Source organism: Ornithodoros turicata, chromosome 9, assembly GCF_037126465.1.
Source record: "Ornithodoros turicata isolate Travis chromosome 9, ASM3712646v1, whole genome shotgun sequence".
Taxonomy (NCBI): domain Eukaryota; kingdom Metazoa; phylum Arthropoda; class Arachnida; order Ixodida; family Argasidae; genus Ornithodoros; species Ornithodoros turicata.
In genome coordinates this window covers 40,704,938-40,719,519 of record NC_088209.1, presented here as the reverse complement: position 1 = coordinate 40,719,519, position 14,582 = coordinate 40,704,938, and the positions used below count along the sequence as shown (strand labels likewise).

General features: G+C 44.7%; 1 protein-coding gene across 1 annotated transcript in view; it reads right to left on the bottom strand.

Moving 5' to 3' along the window:
- The window catches only part of LOC135367988 (NK-tumor recognition protein-like), a 61,188-nt gene extending 57,147 nt beyond the window's left edge, over nt 1-4,041 (bottom strand). Inside the window, exon 1 of the mRNA XM_064601071.1 lies at nt 3,849-4,041. The gene's annotated coding sequence lies outside the window, so the exon portion shown is untranslated. The remainder of the gene's footprint in view (nt 1-3,848) is intronic.
- Between the last annotated feature and the right edge of the window lie 10,541 nt (nt 4,042-14,582).

Genomic DNA, 14,582 nt, shown 5'->3' with positions numbered 1-14,582 from the left:
ATGATGTCGTTACCTGCCCTGATTTGTTGAAAACGGGAGGCGTACGCGTTTTCTGTGACAATTATGAACAGCATAAGTGTCACAAAAACGGCGTACGCCTCCCGTTTTCAACAAATTAGGGCAGATAACGATACCATTAAAGATGATGATTGGCTAGCAGCGTGCTATGCGGTGAAGTTCATTTTTAAGAGTGCAGTTGTCTCGCGACGTAAAGTCACGAATTATTGGTATATTTCTTTTCAACTCTTGAGTAGTTTTCCTTTCTTTTCTGAATAACGCGTCCTGGAGTAGCCAGTCCCGAGTAGGCTCGGGACTAACATCTCCATTTGTTTCTTTTACAAATCAATCAATCAATCAACCTTTTCAACAATATCTCTCGTATACCTGCAAATCTCCAAATGAAGATGTTTCACATTCTAACGAGTGGGTAGACCCACTCGTTAGGCAAACGATCTCATTGGATCGTAACTGGACCGAGAGATTACGCCCCTGTCACTTTAACGAAAAGAACGCGTCACACACCACGTGCTCGATCTCCCGAGTGCCTCACGCCTCGTTAGATCATGAGCCATGTAGGCGATGAAGCCTGTGAGCACGTGAACACATTCGTTAGGCAGACGACGCCGTCGGTCGTTACGCGAGCAAGAGATTACGCCTTTGTCCCGTTAACAAAAAAAAAAAAAAAAAAAGAAAACGCGCGTCACGTGAAACGTGTCAACGTGTCAACGTGTTCGTGTTAACGAGAGCTCCGCCCCTCGTTGGCTCGCGAATGATGGAAGTGATTAAGCCCCCTGATTTGCTGAAAACGCAAGGCGTACGCCTTTTTTGTGACAATTATGAACAACATAAGTGTCACAAGAAAAGGCGTACGCCTCTCGTTTTCAACAACAACAACAACAACTAAATCATGACTATGGCTCTCGTTTTCAAGAAATCAGTGCAGACAACGGTATCATTAGAAATGATGGTTGGCTAGGAGAGTGCTATGTGGTGAAGTTCATTTTTAAGAGTGCACACCTATAGCGAAAATGATAATCCTGTTTTGTAATATAAAGTTCATCTGCACTAGCATGCCACCAATCAGCTTCCCTCTCACGTTTTATGCGAACGGCTAATCGAACGGCTAATAGCAGAGATCAGTAGTCAGTCTTTTAAATTTGACACTTTGTGCTTAATGGATTATGCGAAATATTTCCCCATCCTAACGCGCGCAATTTAGATTTCAACACCATTCGCTTTCTGTCGACGCCTTCGATTCAATCATTAATGAGCGTGCCTTGTTACATCATAATTCGTTCGGTAACGGAAAACCTTCGACGCGCGCAGCAATATTAATGTTTTATGTTTCACACAGTCTACGAAATTATAAAATAAAGCGGGATAAGAAATAACTACTCTCTACGGGAATCAGCGTAAAATAATTAGCAACATCGTGCGAGGTCATTCTTGCCTACACTCTTAAAAATGAACTTCACCGCACAGCACGCTCCTAGCCAACCATCATCTCGAATGATATCGTTATCTGCCCTGATTTGTTGAAAACGGGAGGCGTACGCCTTTTTTGTGACACTTATGCTGTTCATAATTGTCACAGAAAAGGCGTACGCCTCCCGTTTTCAACAAATCAGGGCAGATAACGATATCATTCGACATGATGGTTGGCTAGGAGCGTGCTATGCGGTGAAGTTCATTTTTAAGAGTGTAGTATCAAGTTCTTAGTTTGCCTTGTAGAACACAGCTGGAACACGAGACGAAAAGCCGAAGCAGCAAGAGAATGTATCAGTGACATTGACCTAAATTTTTTTTATTTGCACACAATAAAAATGAGGATGTGATATACTTATTGATGACTCACACAGTGATACATGATATTATGAAATAATAATGTAAGTTACGCAATCCTACCCGAGAGATTATAGTGACATGTTTTGCGGTGTCATATAGCAAGGCGGCTACACTCCTATCCGGATTAATTCCAGGCAACTCTGGATTAGGTAGATCTGGATTAGGTGCAGTCGATCATCGCACGCATTGCTGCTTAGCTTTCCTCCCAACTTTACCTGTGTCTTGTACTAGGCTACTGTACAGTATGGGATACTCATTGCCATCATGAAAACTTGAATTATAGAATTATCTATAGCACAAGTCGACAGTATGCGGATGTATGCCCAAAGTAATATTTATTGATATCTTAAAGTAGGCAAGAACTCCTATCTGCATGTATTTAGTTGCGGGTTTAATAGATGTAATATTGTTCTTCTAGGCTTCGTAATTCTATTTACCCAATTTATTGTTCAATTCTTCTCCTTCATAACTTGTGCAGCGTTAATACAAAAACGCATTATCTCTCGTATTCGGGCGAGTACACTCTTAAAAATGAACTTCACCACATAGCACGCTCCTACCCAACCATCACCCCGAATGACAACGTTCTCGCACCTGATTTGTTGAAAACGGGAGGAGGAGCCTATTTTGTGCCATTATGCACGGCACAAAATAGGCTTCTCCTCCCGTTTTCAACAAATCTAGGGCGAGAACGTTGTCATTCGGGATGATGGTTGGCTAGGAGCGTGCTATGTGGCGAAGTTCATTTTTAAGAGTGTAGACGCACCGCCGTCCAGATGCCTGTATCCATCGTTACGTCATCTGAAGAATTGTAGCACCCAATCAGACGCCAACGCGGAGGTACACATAACGTTCTGCTTTACCCTCTTCAAGATGAACTTCATCACAAGGCACGCTCCTAGCCAACCATCATCCCGAATGACAACGTTCTCGTCTCTGATTCGTTGAAAACGGGAGGCGTAGTCCATTTTGTAGCCGTGCATAATAGATACATAATAGGCTCCGCCTGTCGTTATCAACAAATCATGGGCGAGAACGTTGTCATTCGGGAAGTTTGTTGGCTAGGAGCGTGCTATGTGCTGAAGATACGCACCTATCAAATTCACCTATACAAAAGATGTCACAGACAACACGTTGAAATCGCCGTTTGGAGCCGACACAGTCGGCGGACTCGCTTGGTACAGTTCATAGCTCCTTTAATCTATAAAGCAAATAGCGCTGTACCGTATTGCTTTGTGTTTGTAGTATTTATTTCGCTTCCAACGAAAATGAGGGTCAGGCACAAAAGGGGCGGATCCTTGACGAGGTACTTGGTACCAAGTACCAAGGTGACGACGTGATGGTTCTAAGCATGTTGTTGTTGTAGAAGAGCACCTCATTTGGTGTGAGACCATATGAGTACAAGACATTGTTTTGGTCATAATGGTTTGAGTTCCAACTCGACAAATATTGAGCAGCATTTAATAGGCGCAAAACATTCATTATTCAATAACTTCGAAACGAATGGCACCCTCTTATGCTATACTCTGCAACATGCTACTGTATTTGTTTGTCCCCATAACGAAACCATAACATGAGGTTGACGTCTAGAATCTCTGTTATATAAAATTTCTGAACTGACATAATATACGAGTACGCTGCGTGGGGAAGCGAGGGATGTCTGTTGGAACTTCCCGCGTAAAGGGAAACCCAAAGAAAAAGAAAAAAAAATTACAGGCTACGACCAGAAGGGAAAAAATCTCCTGCTGTAAGGAAACCAATGCTTACGGTGCATCCCATTCAGCAAACAGGGGAATTTTACCTAATTTTAGAACGCTTCCGTCGAAATTATGATTATCTTATTTATGTATTTTCTTCTCCGAACAATTCATTCACGTCGTATCGAAAGTATGTAGAAAGTTCTACAAACTTTGCCACTGTCTGATTACCTATTTTTCGCGTTATGAACGCGTTGACAGGTCATACAGAGCACGATCTCACTCACAACCACACTCGCATCTTACCTGTATGCACTGTAGTTGTTCGAACTCTTTCAAAACACCGACTTCTTCTGCGCGAACTTTTGCTCCTCTGAGCGGACGATATATTCCGTTTCACCTCGAAGCACGACCACACTTTTTCAAAGAATCAGCCCAAGCGTTCCTCAATGCAAACCAGACGAGAAAAAAGCGCTGCTCGGCGAACGACTGGTGCAGAGCTACGTGTTGAATCGGGAGATGTTTATGCTGAACTTTGAGCATACCGAAAAGGCAGCGGAGCGAAGAGGGCGCTACGGTCAACCACCGCGCATGCGCTGTCTGCTTTTTGGGCAGCCCGGCCATATTGATTGTAAAAGGGGAGGGCGGGAATTCCAAGGAGGTAATGTTTCTTTGGGAGAGGGGGAAAGGAAGGCTCAAGGCGAAAATCGGCACGAGTCGTTTGCAGGCCATGGGTGGAAGAACGGAAGTTCTCAAGGAGGTTCAGTGTTTCTCTTCCTCTGCATGGTGGAGGCACAGATCAGAAGGAATGAAGTATACTTGCTAACGAGAGTTCTCTTTGCGTCTAGATGGGAAGGGATTTACGACGTTGCACACGGCCAGTTATTTTTAGGGAGCTAACGGTTTCATGTGCTTAAACAGAGTGCGCGTATAGTACTGTGGAAGGATGATGACAATATGTGCATGAAATTAGGGTAAGGTGGTCTATGTTGAAGACAGTTGAACTATTTTGTCAATAGCAGTCAGAATAATCGCCTAAATTGTATCATAATTCGTTGACTGAATCCCCAAACCTTTCAGAAATGACCCACAAATGACTGTGGTGCTAAACCAGATATTTATTTCGTACGAACCAAGAATGACAGGCTACATATTTCCATCAACTTACCCCTCCCTATGGGTAAGTTGAGGATATCAAAAAATTAATGCCGGGTTTAAATTTTGTCTTTTGTTTGGGCCAACCGAAACGGTCATCCACGAGTAGTGCACATGGAAACACAGGGCAGTGACACAGCATGATAACGGTGAGGTCATTTATTAGCCGAGGAGCAGAAATGAGCAAATTGGAAGTCAATGCTCGCGAAAGTTACAGATGGGACAAAAAAAAGCCCCTCTAACCTCGACCACATCTGCAAAACAGCGTCTCACGTCTTTCTAAAGAGCCACGTGCAGAACGCCAACACGCTACTTCAAAGCCCAGACAACGACTGTGCTCACCCTGGTTTCACAGACGAGAAAAAAATGTTGCTAAGAAAATGCCACGCGAAAAACCCAAACTGTCCTCAACTTGCCCCCGTCTTCAAGTAGCCCCACTTTACCCTACACTAACAACAACAACAACAACAGCAACGAAACATACTTAAAAGCTCTAAACAACAAAGTACGGACCACATTGGCACATATGCACTACTTTCAACAACAGCGCTTTTAAGCGTGTCTAGCTATTACCAACGCGCCCAGAGATGTGCTTTAAAACAGCAAAAACTTTATTTTTGGTGGTGGCGAAGCGTAGAAACACCAACAGGAAAGAAAGCATTTGCGCAGAGTTGCTTGTTCTAGCGTGAGCCGAAACAGGATGTTAAGTGTAAAGCAATGTTCACCGCAGTACACACGAATTGTGCAGACAAAGCACGATTTACAGGCGCAATATTTTCTGGTAACCTGAAATAATGTGCAGGCGGATGCGAGATTGATACGCCGCATTAGCTACTGCCGCATTAGCGCAGGACATTCAAAATATATTGATACACATTGACAACAATGACGGAAAATAATTTGAAGTCACTGTGGTCCTTAATGAAGGTGCCTGAGCAATAGGCAAAAGACAGAGAAAACACAACACGAATGTTGTGTTTTCTCTAGGAAGAAAACGAGGTGTTAAAAATGACTTTCGTGCTACTTTAAGTTAAAAAGCGATAAAAACTGGGCTGTTTGGTGGTACATCCTAAAAGCGATAAACTGCTAGTACTAGTAGTAGCAGTACTAGTACTAGTAGTAGTAGTACTAGTACTAGTAGTAGTAGTAGTAGTAGTAGTACGAGTACTAGTAGTACTAGCAGTTTATCGCTTTTAGGATGTACCACCAAACAGCCCAGTTTTTATCGCTTTTTAGCTTAAAGTAGCACGAAAGTCATTTTTAACACCCCGTTTTCTTCCTACAAAACTGTTAAGTAGGTCAGTAAGATGCATCATGAGAAGTAATTCACACCACAGAGTCATAATTATCGCGGAAATTGAATTTAATGTACGCCGCAAAAAGCGACCGTGCGTAACTGCGGTGGAGAGCAGTACCAGCCTCTGATCTGCTTGGGACCTCGCGCTGACGCTACAGGGGCCACGCTCGCTGATTGGTCCAGAGGAACGTTGTCTGCTACTCGGCTGTTCGAGGTTCTGAAAAAGCGTTGCTCCTGGCTCGGTCATGATTCGGCCGCTCCTTCTATACCCAACTCTCCTGAGGAACTGGCAAAACTGGCTTACTGCCGCGAAGGGACAGGGCGCTGACCCCCACTAACCAGCGAACCAGAACGAGTTCTCCTTGTAACGTCATCGGTGACGTGGCCATCATACCTTCTCATCCTCTTTATACCCGCAGTGGCGAGATAAGGGTGAACGCGCGGAGCCATGTTTATGTGGTTCTTTTTTTCTGGGAAACAAATTGCACACATCAAAACCTTTTCCGCTACTCGGTAAAATGACACACACACTTTCATCGGACGTCTTAATCTGAATTCCTTTTTTTTTTTTCTTTTTGGATGGCTCTCTGTACTCCTTTAAGCGGACTCGTTCGTGGCTAAAGCGCCGTAGCATTTTGTACGAGTGCCGAACTGTAATCTATGGGACTTTATCATACTACATCACGTGTGGTCGACTAGATGAATTGCTAACACCGACAGTGTAGTGTCTCACTCGCTATGTGTTATGCCATGTGTGTGTCTCATCTCCTTGATTTGATTTGATTTGATTTTGATTTGTAAAAGAAAACAAAATGGAGATGTGTGTAATCTCCTTCATCGCCATCCCTCTCATACACTCTTAAAAATCAACTTCACCGCATAGCACGCTCCTAGCCAACCATAATCTCGAATGATATCGTTATCTGCCTGAAAACGGGAGGCGTACGCCTTTTTTGTGACACTTATGCTGTTCATAATTGTCACAAAAAAAGGCGTACGCCTACCTTTTTCAACAAATCAGGGGTTATCATTCGAGATTATGGTTGGTTCGGAGCGTGTTATGCGGTGAAGTTCATTTTTAAGAGTGTATATTATAGCCCACATGCACTGAGGTAATCGCAGTTCCTGCGATGAAACACTTCATTCCATCGTCAGGCAGGTAGGTGTGGCTGTTGTTCCTGTCGTTGTTGTTTCGTAACGCACAATCGGCGGTTCTGGGAAGATCCACCTTTCCCATTCTTTGTAGCCTTCTATCCAATTACTTGCCATTGTTGTGCATGATAGCGAAAATGTGTGCCGAGTAGAAAGGAATCCCCTTTGAAAGCTTTCCACCCATGTTGGGCGATGTGTTACGTAATTCCTGTTAACGCTTCGAAGCGAAAACAGCTCACTGTAAGCACGTAGAGTAAGTCGTCCGACCAGCATAACAGAAAAGCATTTGTACGTTTTCACCGCTCTGCTAATAGCGGAGGAAAGTGAAGAAAGTTGGATTTCTGTCGGATTTCCTGCATATCATTACAATTCTGGACGCTGGTTGCTTTATTCACTGTTGGATTTCCTGCATATCGCTCTGCTAATACTGAAATACTATAAGCAACTACTCCATAGTCTCCACATTTTTTTCTTTTTTAAACCACCAGACCAGTACTACGTTAAGTGAAGAAGCCCTCTCGAATGAAGTGAAGTGAAGGGCCCTCTTCTGAGCCCTGAAGAAGAAGAGTCTCCATTCAAAATATCGGCGGCTCTCCTCTTCGGGCTCTTCATTTAATATTTCCACCGGTTTGTTAAATTTTCTACTTTCCTACGGGTAGTACTAGTACTGTATTGCATTAAGGGATAAAGGCGGTAGTGTAGTATAGTGTGGTGTAGTGTAGTGACTGTAGCAGCATAAGAAATATGACGATCCGGGACGAACAAGCCCGCGATTCTTCCAAGTTACTCGTTGTTAGTTCTTGATGCTACACGCTCTTACAAAAATAAAAAATAAATAAAAATAAAAATAAAATAAAAGAAACGGAAGATAAACATCGTCTGTTTAATATTTGCTACCGGTGATATAGTGTCCTTCGGAGGACTGCATCTATACCGCATCGAGGACCTGCAGTATCTTTTAAATAAAAAAAATATATAAAAATAAATTAAAACATCAACAAAATAGATTCCGAGTACGCTGCCATTGGTTCCGACAGGTGTGCGATAACTTAACGGTTACGCTAATAACGGTATACTATAGAACTGCCTCCTGACTCGTCCAGCGATGTACTGCCACTGTTTTTCTTTAATGTAAAGGCGAGTGTAAATGGCAACCACCTTCTAGAAGGCAATGCGAGAGATATAGCGTTGAGAGCCCACGTCTCCCACGTTCCCCTTTTTCAGCTTTCCACATTCGTGAAGGTCTCAATTTTCGCGTGTCCGGCGGAAAGTATTTCTCGTACACCAGTAAAATATACAGCGACACAGGAGGTAATATAGAAGTCGCATCATTACGCGAGCAACGTGCGACCAAATTGTATAAAATTGCTACGTTACGTATTTTGGTATAAAGTGGCGTATAGGGATTGTGGGCTGATTCCCCTGAAAGCACTTCCCTGTTTACCAACTCTTCATCCATGTAGGAGGCAATAACGTACTTTGAAGGCAGTCTCCAATAAAGTAATTGACGTTGGATGTAACGCTTGATTTGCATTTCAAAGGTGGTGTCGGGAGTATAGACAAAATAACGCGATGCTTCACGCAGGAAAGACGACGGAAGGGGACGGAAAGGAATGGGATCAACCTTCACGTTCTCAGGTGAGAGAATTACGTCAACAACATTACCCTGTTCACATCGTCTGCTATATCACCCCCTCCCCCACTCCCCCTCGAACTCTTTCACATACAGACATCGAAGCAGGAGGCATCTGAAAAACGCGATGGAAAGTAGTCACCCTGCGTCCTTTGCTTCTTCTTCTTCTTCCAACTACTGCCTTGTTTCGTTGTTTTCAGGTGATAGTGTGTCTGGTGTTGCATTTGTCCATTTGTGTACTTTTACTCTCATTTGTTACTTTTACTTTGCTTTACTTTCTTTCCACTATACCTCAGAGAGTCCTTTTGGGGGAGTCACTAAAATCCTATAGCTTTGCAGTCATTCAAATGTACGGTCTAGAACCATAAAAGAAATACAGAAAGCGATCTACCACCTTCACCACCCATGCACGCAAATGCAAATTTTCATGCCACCTCTACCATGTCACTCATAATGTGCCACTTGTGCCGTGCGACTTGTTGCATGCCAATTGTACCGTGCCACTTGTACCGTGCCACTTGTTCTATGCCACTTGTACCGTGCCACTTGTGCCATGCCACTTGTACCGTGCCACTTGTACCATGCCACTTGTGTCGTGCCACTTGTGCCATGCCACTTGTGTCGTGCCACTTGTGCCATGCCACTTGTGCCGTGCCACTTGTGCCATGCCACTTGTGCCATGCCACTTATGCATGCCTCTTACGTACATGCTACTTGTACCATGCCACTTGTACCGTGCCACTTGTGCCATGCCACTTGTACCGTGCCACTTGTACCATGCCACTTGTGCCGTGCCACTTGTGCCATGCCACTTGTGCCATGCCACTTACGCATGCCTCTTACGTACATGCTACTTGTACCATGCCGCTTGTACCATGCCACCAAATTGCTGCCGTCCCATGCCGAGCTCAAACCTCCGTTCAGCGAAATAACTGTATATATTCCACGACTCCTTCTGTAGTGTCTTCCAGGTAGCGCTTTACATTTTGCGAGTCAGCAATTAGCGACTTTGCGACCCTCTCGATAATTGTTGACATCATTGTGGATATTTAGCATCGTTCATCACCTTATCATCAGGACACATCTCATCCTGCCCATTATGCCTTGAGTAGTGGGCCGCACCTTATGTGGCGAATTTCTCCATTCATTATCATTAATTTATTTGTTGTTGTTGTTGTTGTTGACAGGCTCTATATACAGGACGCACGACTAGAACGTTTCTGTCCGCCCTTTCCATCGTGTGAAATGGTAGAGCGCGTCGAGACGGGGCTACGTTTCCCAATAGTGTAATTGCAGCAAACGAACTGGCGTCCCGACGAGCCGAGCGGCGATTCCTCATTACCGCAGCGCCCCGGATATTACGTCTCTCTGGGGGATTTCTGCACAGACCCCCTTAGACTACTAATGGCTGTAATTCTTGGGGATGTTTCCTTCTTATTTTCGAGCTAGCTTCGTGTCATTAGCGCTCCAGGAGAGAACGTCTGAATCATTGTTAAGGGAAAGCCGCATTAAACATGGAGCACGAATTACCGCAGGAACCACCCTTCGAGGTTCGGCCGCGGCCTTTCCTGTTCGCGGATTTTCGCGGATTTTCGCGTCTCAGCGCTTCGCTGCTAAGCCAAGCTTTGTTCAAAAAGTCAAAGGTCATAGTAAAACCTGGGCTCAGTGTTGTATAGAGTGAGTGTTGTGTAAGTATACAGGAATAATCCGATCGGTGTAATTGATAAGATTATGAAACTCTGGATATGGGTACTGATGTCTAAGTGCGCACATGTCTACAAGATGTACCACGTGACGGTCGCCACGCTTAAAGAAAAAACAACAACTTTTTCAACAGTTTTACAACAACAACTTTACAACACACTCTTAAAAATGAACTTCACCGCATAGCATGCTCCTAGCCAACCATAATCTCGAATGATATCGTTATCTGCCCTGATTTGTTGAAAACGGGAGGCGTACGCCTCCCGTTTTCAACAAATAACGATAACAGGGCAGATAACGATATCATTTGAGATGATGGTTGGCTAGGAACGTGCTATGCGGTGAAGTTCATTTTTAAGAGTGCAGTTTTCTCGTTTAGTACACGGGGCGTTCAATCACTGTTTGCAGACGACGGTGGTTCGTCTCCATTGGCTACGGCCGCTGAAAGCTCGTTCGTGACTGGCTACCGCTGTTAAAAACACTATCCTGATTGGCTGACTCTTAGTTGTTACGTCACGTCGACGGGTAAGCAGGCTTTCTCTATCTACACTCTTAAAAATGAACTTCACCGCATAGCACGCTCCTGGCCAACCGTCATCTCGAATGATATCGTTATCTTCCCCGATTTGTTGAAAACGGGAGGCGTACGCCTTTTTGTGACAATTATGAACAGCATAAGTGTCACAGAAAAGGCGTACGCCTCCCGTTTGCAACAAATCAGGGAAGATAACGATGTCGTTCGAGATGACGACTGGCCAGGAGCGTGCTATGCGGTGAAGTTCATTTTTAAGAGTGTAGGTGGTGTTGGCAGAGGCCTTCTGCATACCTATCACTCTTAAAAATGAACTTCACCGCATAGCACGCTCCTAGCCAACCATTATCTCGAATGATATCGCTATGTGCCCTGATTTGTTCAAAGCGGTAGGCGTACGCCTTTTCTGTGACACTTATGCGGTTCATAATTGTCACAAAAATGGCGTACGCCTCCCGTTTTCAACAAATCCGGGTAGATAACGATATCATTCGAGAAGATGGTTGGCTAGGAGCGTGCTATGCGGTGAAGTTCATTTTTAAGAGTGTAGAAGATGTTGGCTGGACGCGCGAACATGCAGTCACATGGGTCACCCTGCATATGCACTGCAATGTGCCAGATGGCCATAAAGTGATCCAAGTATAAAATAAATTAGGTGCGAACTCAACGTCTCGTTCGTTCTTGAGTCACGTGAGCGCTGCCACAAAAAGGCGTGATATGTGACATTTCGTTTTTTTCTCTCCTTTTCTTCTCATTGTTCCCTCGAAGCAATAGCACTAGTGTACAGTAACACAACATTGCTAACGTTATGAGGCCATTACGAGCGTGCGTTGAGGCCGCTGCTGTTGCCCAATGGCGTCACAATCTCTATCCGCATATTTGCTCCGCGCCCGCTGCACTTCTCATTTGAATGGTGAGCTTCCCGACAATTTGCATAAGAGAGGCATCGTTCGTGACGCACGCAAGACTGGTTATGATGAGAGCGGAGAAGTTCCAAAAGTCAGAAACTCCCGGGGTCTTTGAACGGCGATTGCTGTGAAGTCAAGGCAGGTGGCTCACTCCGCTTTATATAGGAGCATACGTCATGTAATTCAAACTTGCGCAGTCTAAAGTCTTGAAAACAGCTTCGAAATTGTGATGTGCTCACTTGGAAATGTGACGTCCGTGTTTGATCTTGGTCAGCCCCCTGTCCATTGGGAGAATTGGGGAAAGTGGAAATTTTTAGTCAAGTACGGTCGACACAAGAAAGATAAAACCACTTCAACTACTGATAAAAGCAATCATGCAGTGGATTGCATTTCCACAGCATAGGCCGTCTTTCTGTCGGCGTGGCCATTCTGCAGTATGATGGAAAGTAATTGTGTTCTGAGGCTGGAACATAGAAAGGGTACAAACACAACAAAACAGAAACCTCAGGTGGCCTGGGGACAGAACAGTTGAGATAAGGCAGTCGGCAATAAGGCAGGCAATCCCGCCGCTGTCTGGTTTTTTCGACTACTGCCTTGTTTCAACCATACTGCAAGTTTGTTTCAGGCGTCACTTGCAAGTGTAGTTGAACAGACTTTTCAAATTTCTAAAGCAACAGGAGGTCGGCTTCACCTGACGCTTCAAAGTTTTAGGTGAAGACCTGTTTACGTGATTTTCATGTCAGCCACAAGTCGGCGTCACCTTGCACTCGTAAGCGTTAGAAGAAGCGCATTTTACGAAGTAGTCTCTAAATGAAGTCAACTTCACCTCACGCCTGAAACCGCTAGGTGAAGTCCACTTTACAAAATAGTCACATTAACAAACTTGTTGGTTTCACCTACACCTGCGGACGTTAGGTGTAGCCAGATTTACGAAGCAGTCGCACTAACAAGTCGGCTTCACCTAACGCCTGCAAGCGTTATGTGAAGCCCTGTTTACGAAGCGGTCATACTAACAACAAGTCGGCTTCACGTAACACTGGTAAGCGTTACGTGAAGCCCGCTTTTGAAAGCAGTCATACGAACTGCTTCACCTCAAACTTGGAAGCGTTAGGTGAAGCCTAAGGTCAGCGCTACGACTAACCTTCACGTAACGATCATTAGCAGACAAGTTTACGAAAATGTATGCCGCATTTTAAGCGCCACGGTAAGAATCGACATGCAAAAATGAGTGATCAACATGCAAAAGGATTTTATACCCGTTCATGAACCTACACTCTAAAAATAGCACGATGAAGGCCAACCACTGCACGGAAGGATACGTTTATCACTCCTGATTTGTGGGAAGCGCGGGGCGTACGCCCTTTTTTGGAACTGCATAAGTGTTCCAAAAAGGTGGTGATTGGCTAAGCATGCTATGTGGGGTGGTCTTAGACGTCGAGACTGGGACGTACGGGGATCGAATCCTGTGTGTGTGTGTGTGTGTGTGCGTGACAGCGTAGGGGGCGCCGGTTGGAATCTGGGGTCCCCCTGGATTCAGGACTTTGCGCCGCCCATCACTCTTAAAAATGAACTTCAACGCATAGCACGCTCATAGCCAACCACCATCTCGAATGATATCGTTATCTGCCCGGACTTGTTGAAAACCGAAGGCGTATACGCCTTTTTTGTGACACTTATGCTGTTCATAATTATCACAAAAAGGCGTCCGCCCTCCGTGTTCAACAAATCAGGGCAGATAACGATAGCATTCGAGATGGTGGTTGGTTAGAAGCGTGCTATGCGGTGAAGTTCATTTTTAAGAGTGCTGCACAGATTAGTCGGATACACGTCCAAAGTACCGGCAAATTTTCTGCCAGGTGCTTTTCTGGCAACCACGCGTAGAGTGCGCGTAGTGTATACCGTGCGTAGAGCACTTTTCTGTTCAGGACATGTCCTGTGAACACCCCAAAAACAGAACTTCGCCGCATAGCACGTAGTGCCCCAATCATTTCCGCGGATGATAGGGTTATCGCTTTTCATTCGAGGAGAGACGGAGGCGTACGCCTTTTTGTGGCAATTACCATATATCCAAATTGCCACAAAAAGGCGTACTCTCTCCTCGAATCAGAAGCGATAACCCTATCATTCGTGGCAATGGTTGGCGCACAGCGTGCTATGCGGTGAAGTTCTGTTTTTAGAGTATACTTACATGTCTTCTCGTTTTCATCTTCTTTTCTACACTCTTAAAAATGAACTTCACCGCATAGCACGCTCCTAGCAAACCACCATCCCGAATGACAACGTTCTCGCCCGTGATTTGTTGAAAACGGGAGGAGGACCCTATTTTGTGCCGTGCATAATGGCACAAAATAGGCTCCTCCTCCCGTTTTCAACAAATCTAGGGCGAGAACGTTGTCATTCGGGGTGATGGTTGGCTAGGAGCGTGGTATGTGGTGAAGTTCATTTTTAAGAGTGCAGACACACCAAAACAGATATTGTGCACCGACTCTCCTTCGTTTTCATTTTTAGATCTCTCAGCTACCGTCTAATGTACCGGCAAGTTCCTGCATTTTCTCATTTCTTTCTAAGTGCCACAAGGTACATCTCTCACGCACAGCGCCGTCTTCCTCCTTTCCTTCTCAATTCCTTCTAGTCATAAAACGAAGAGCGAAACTAATTA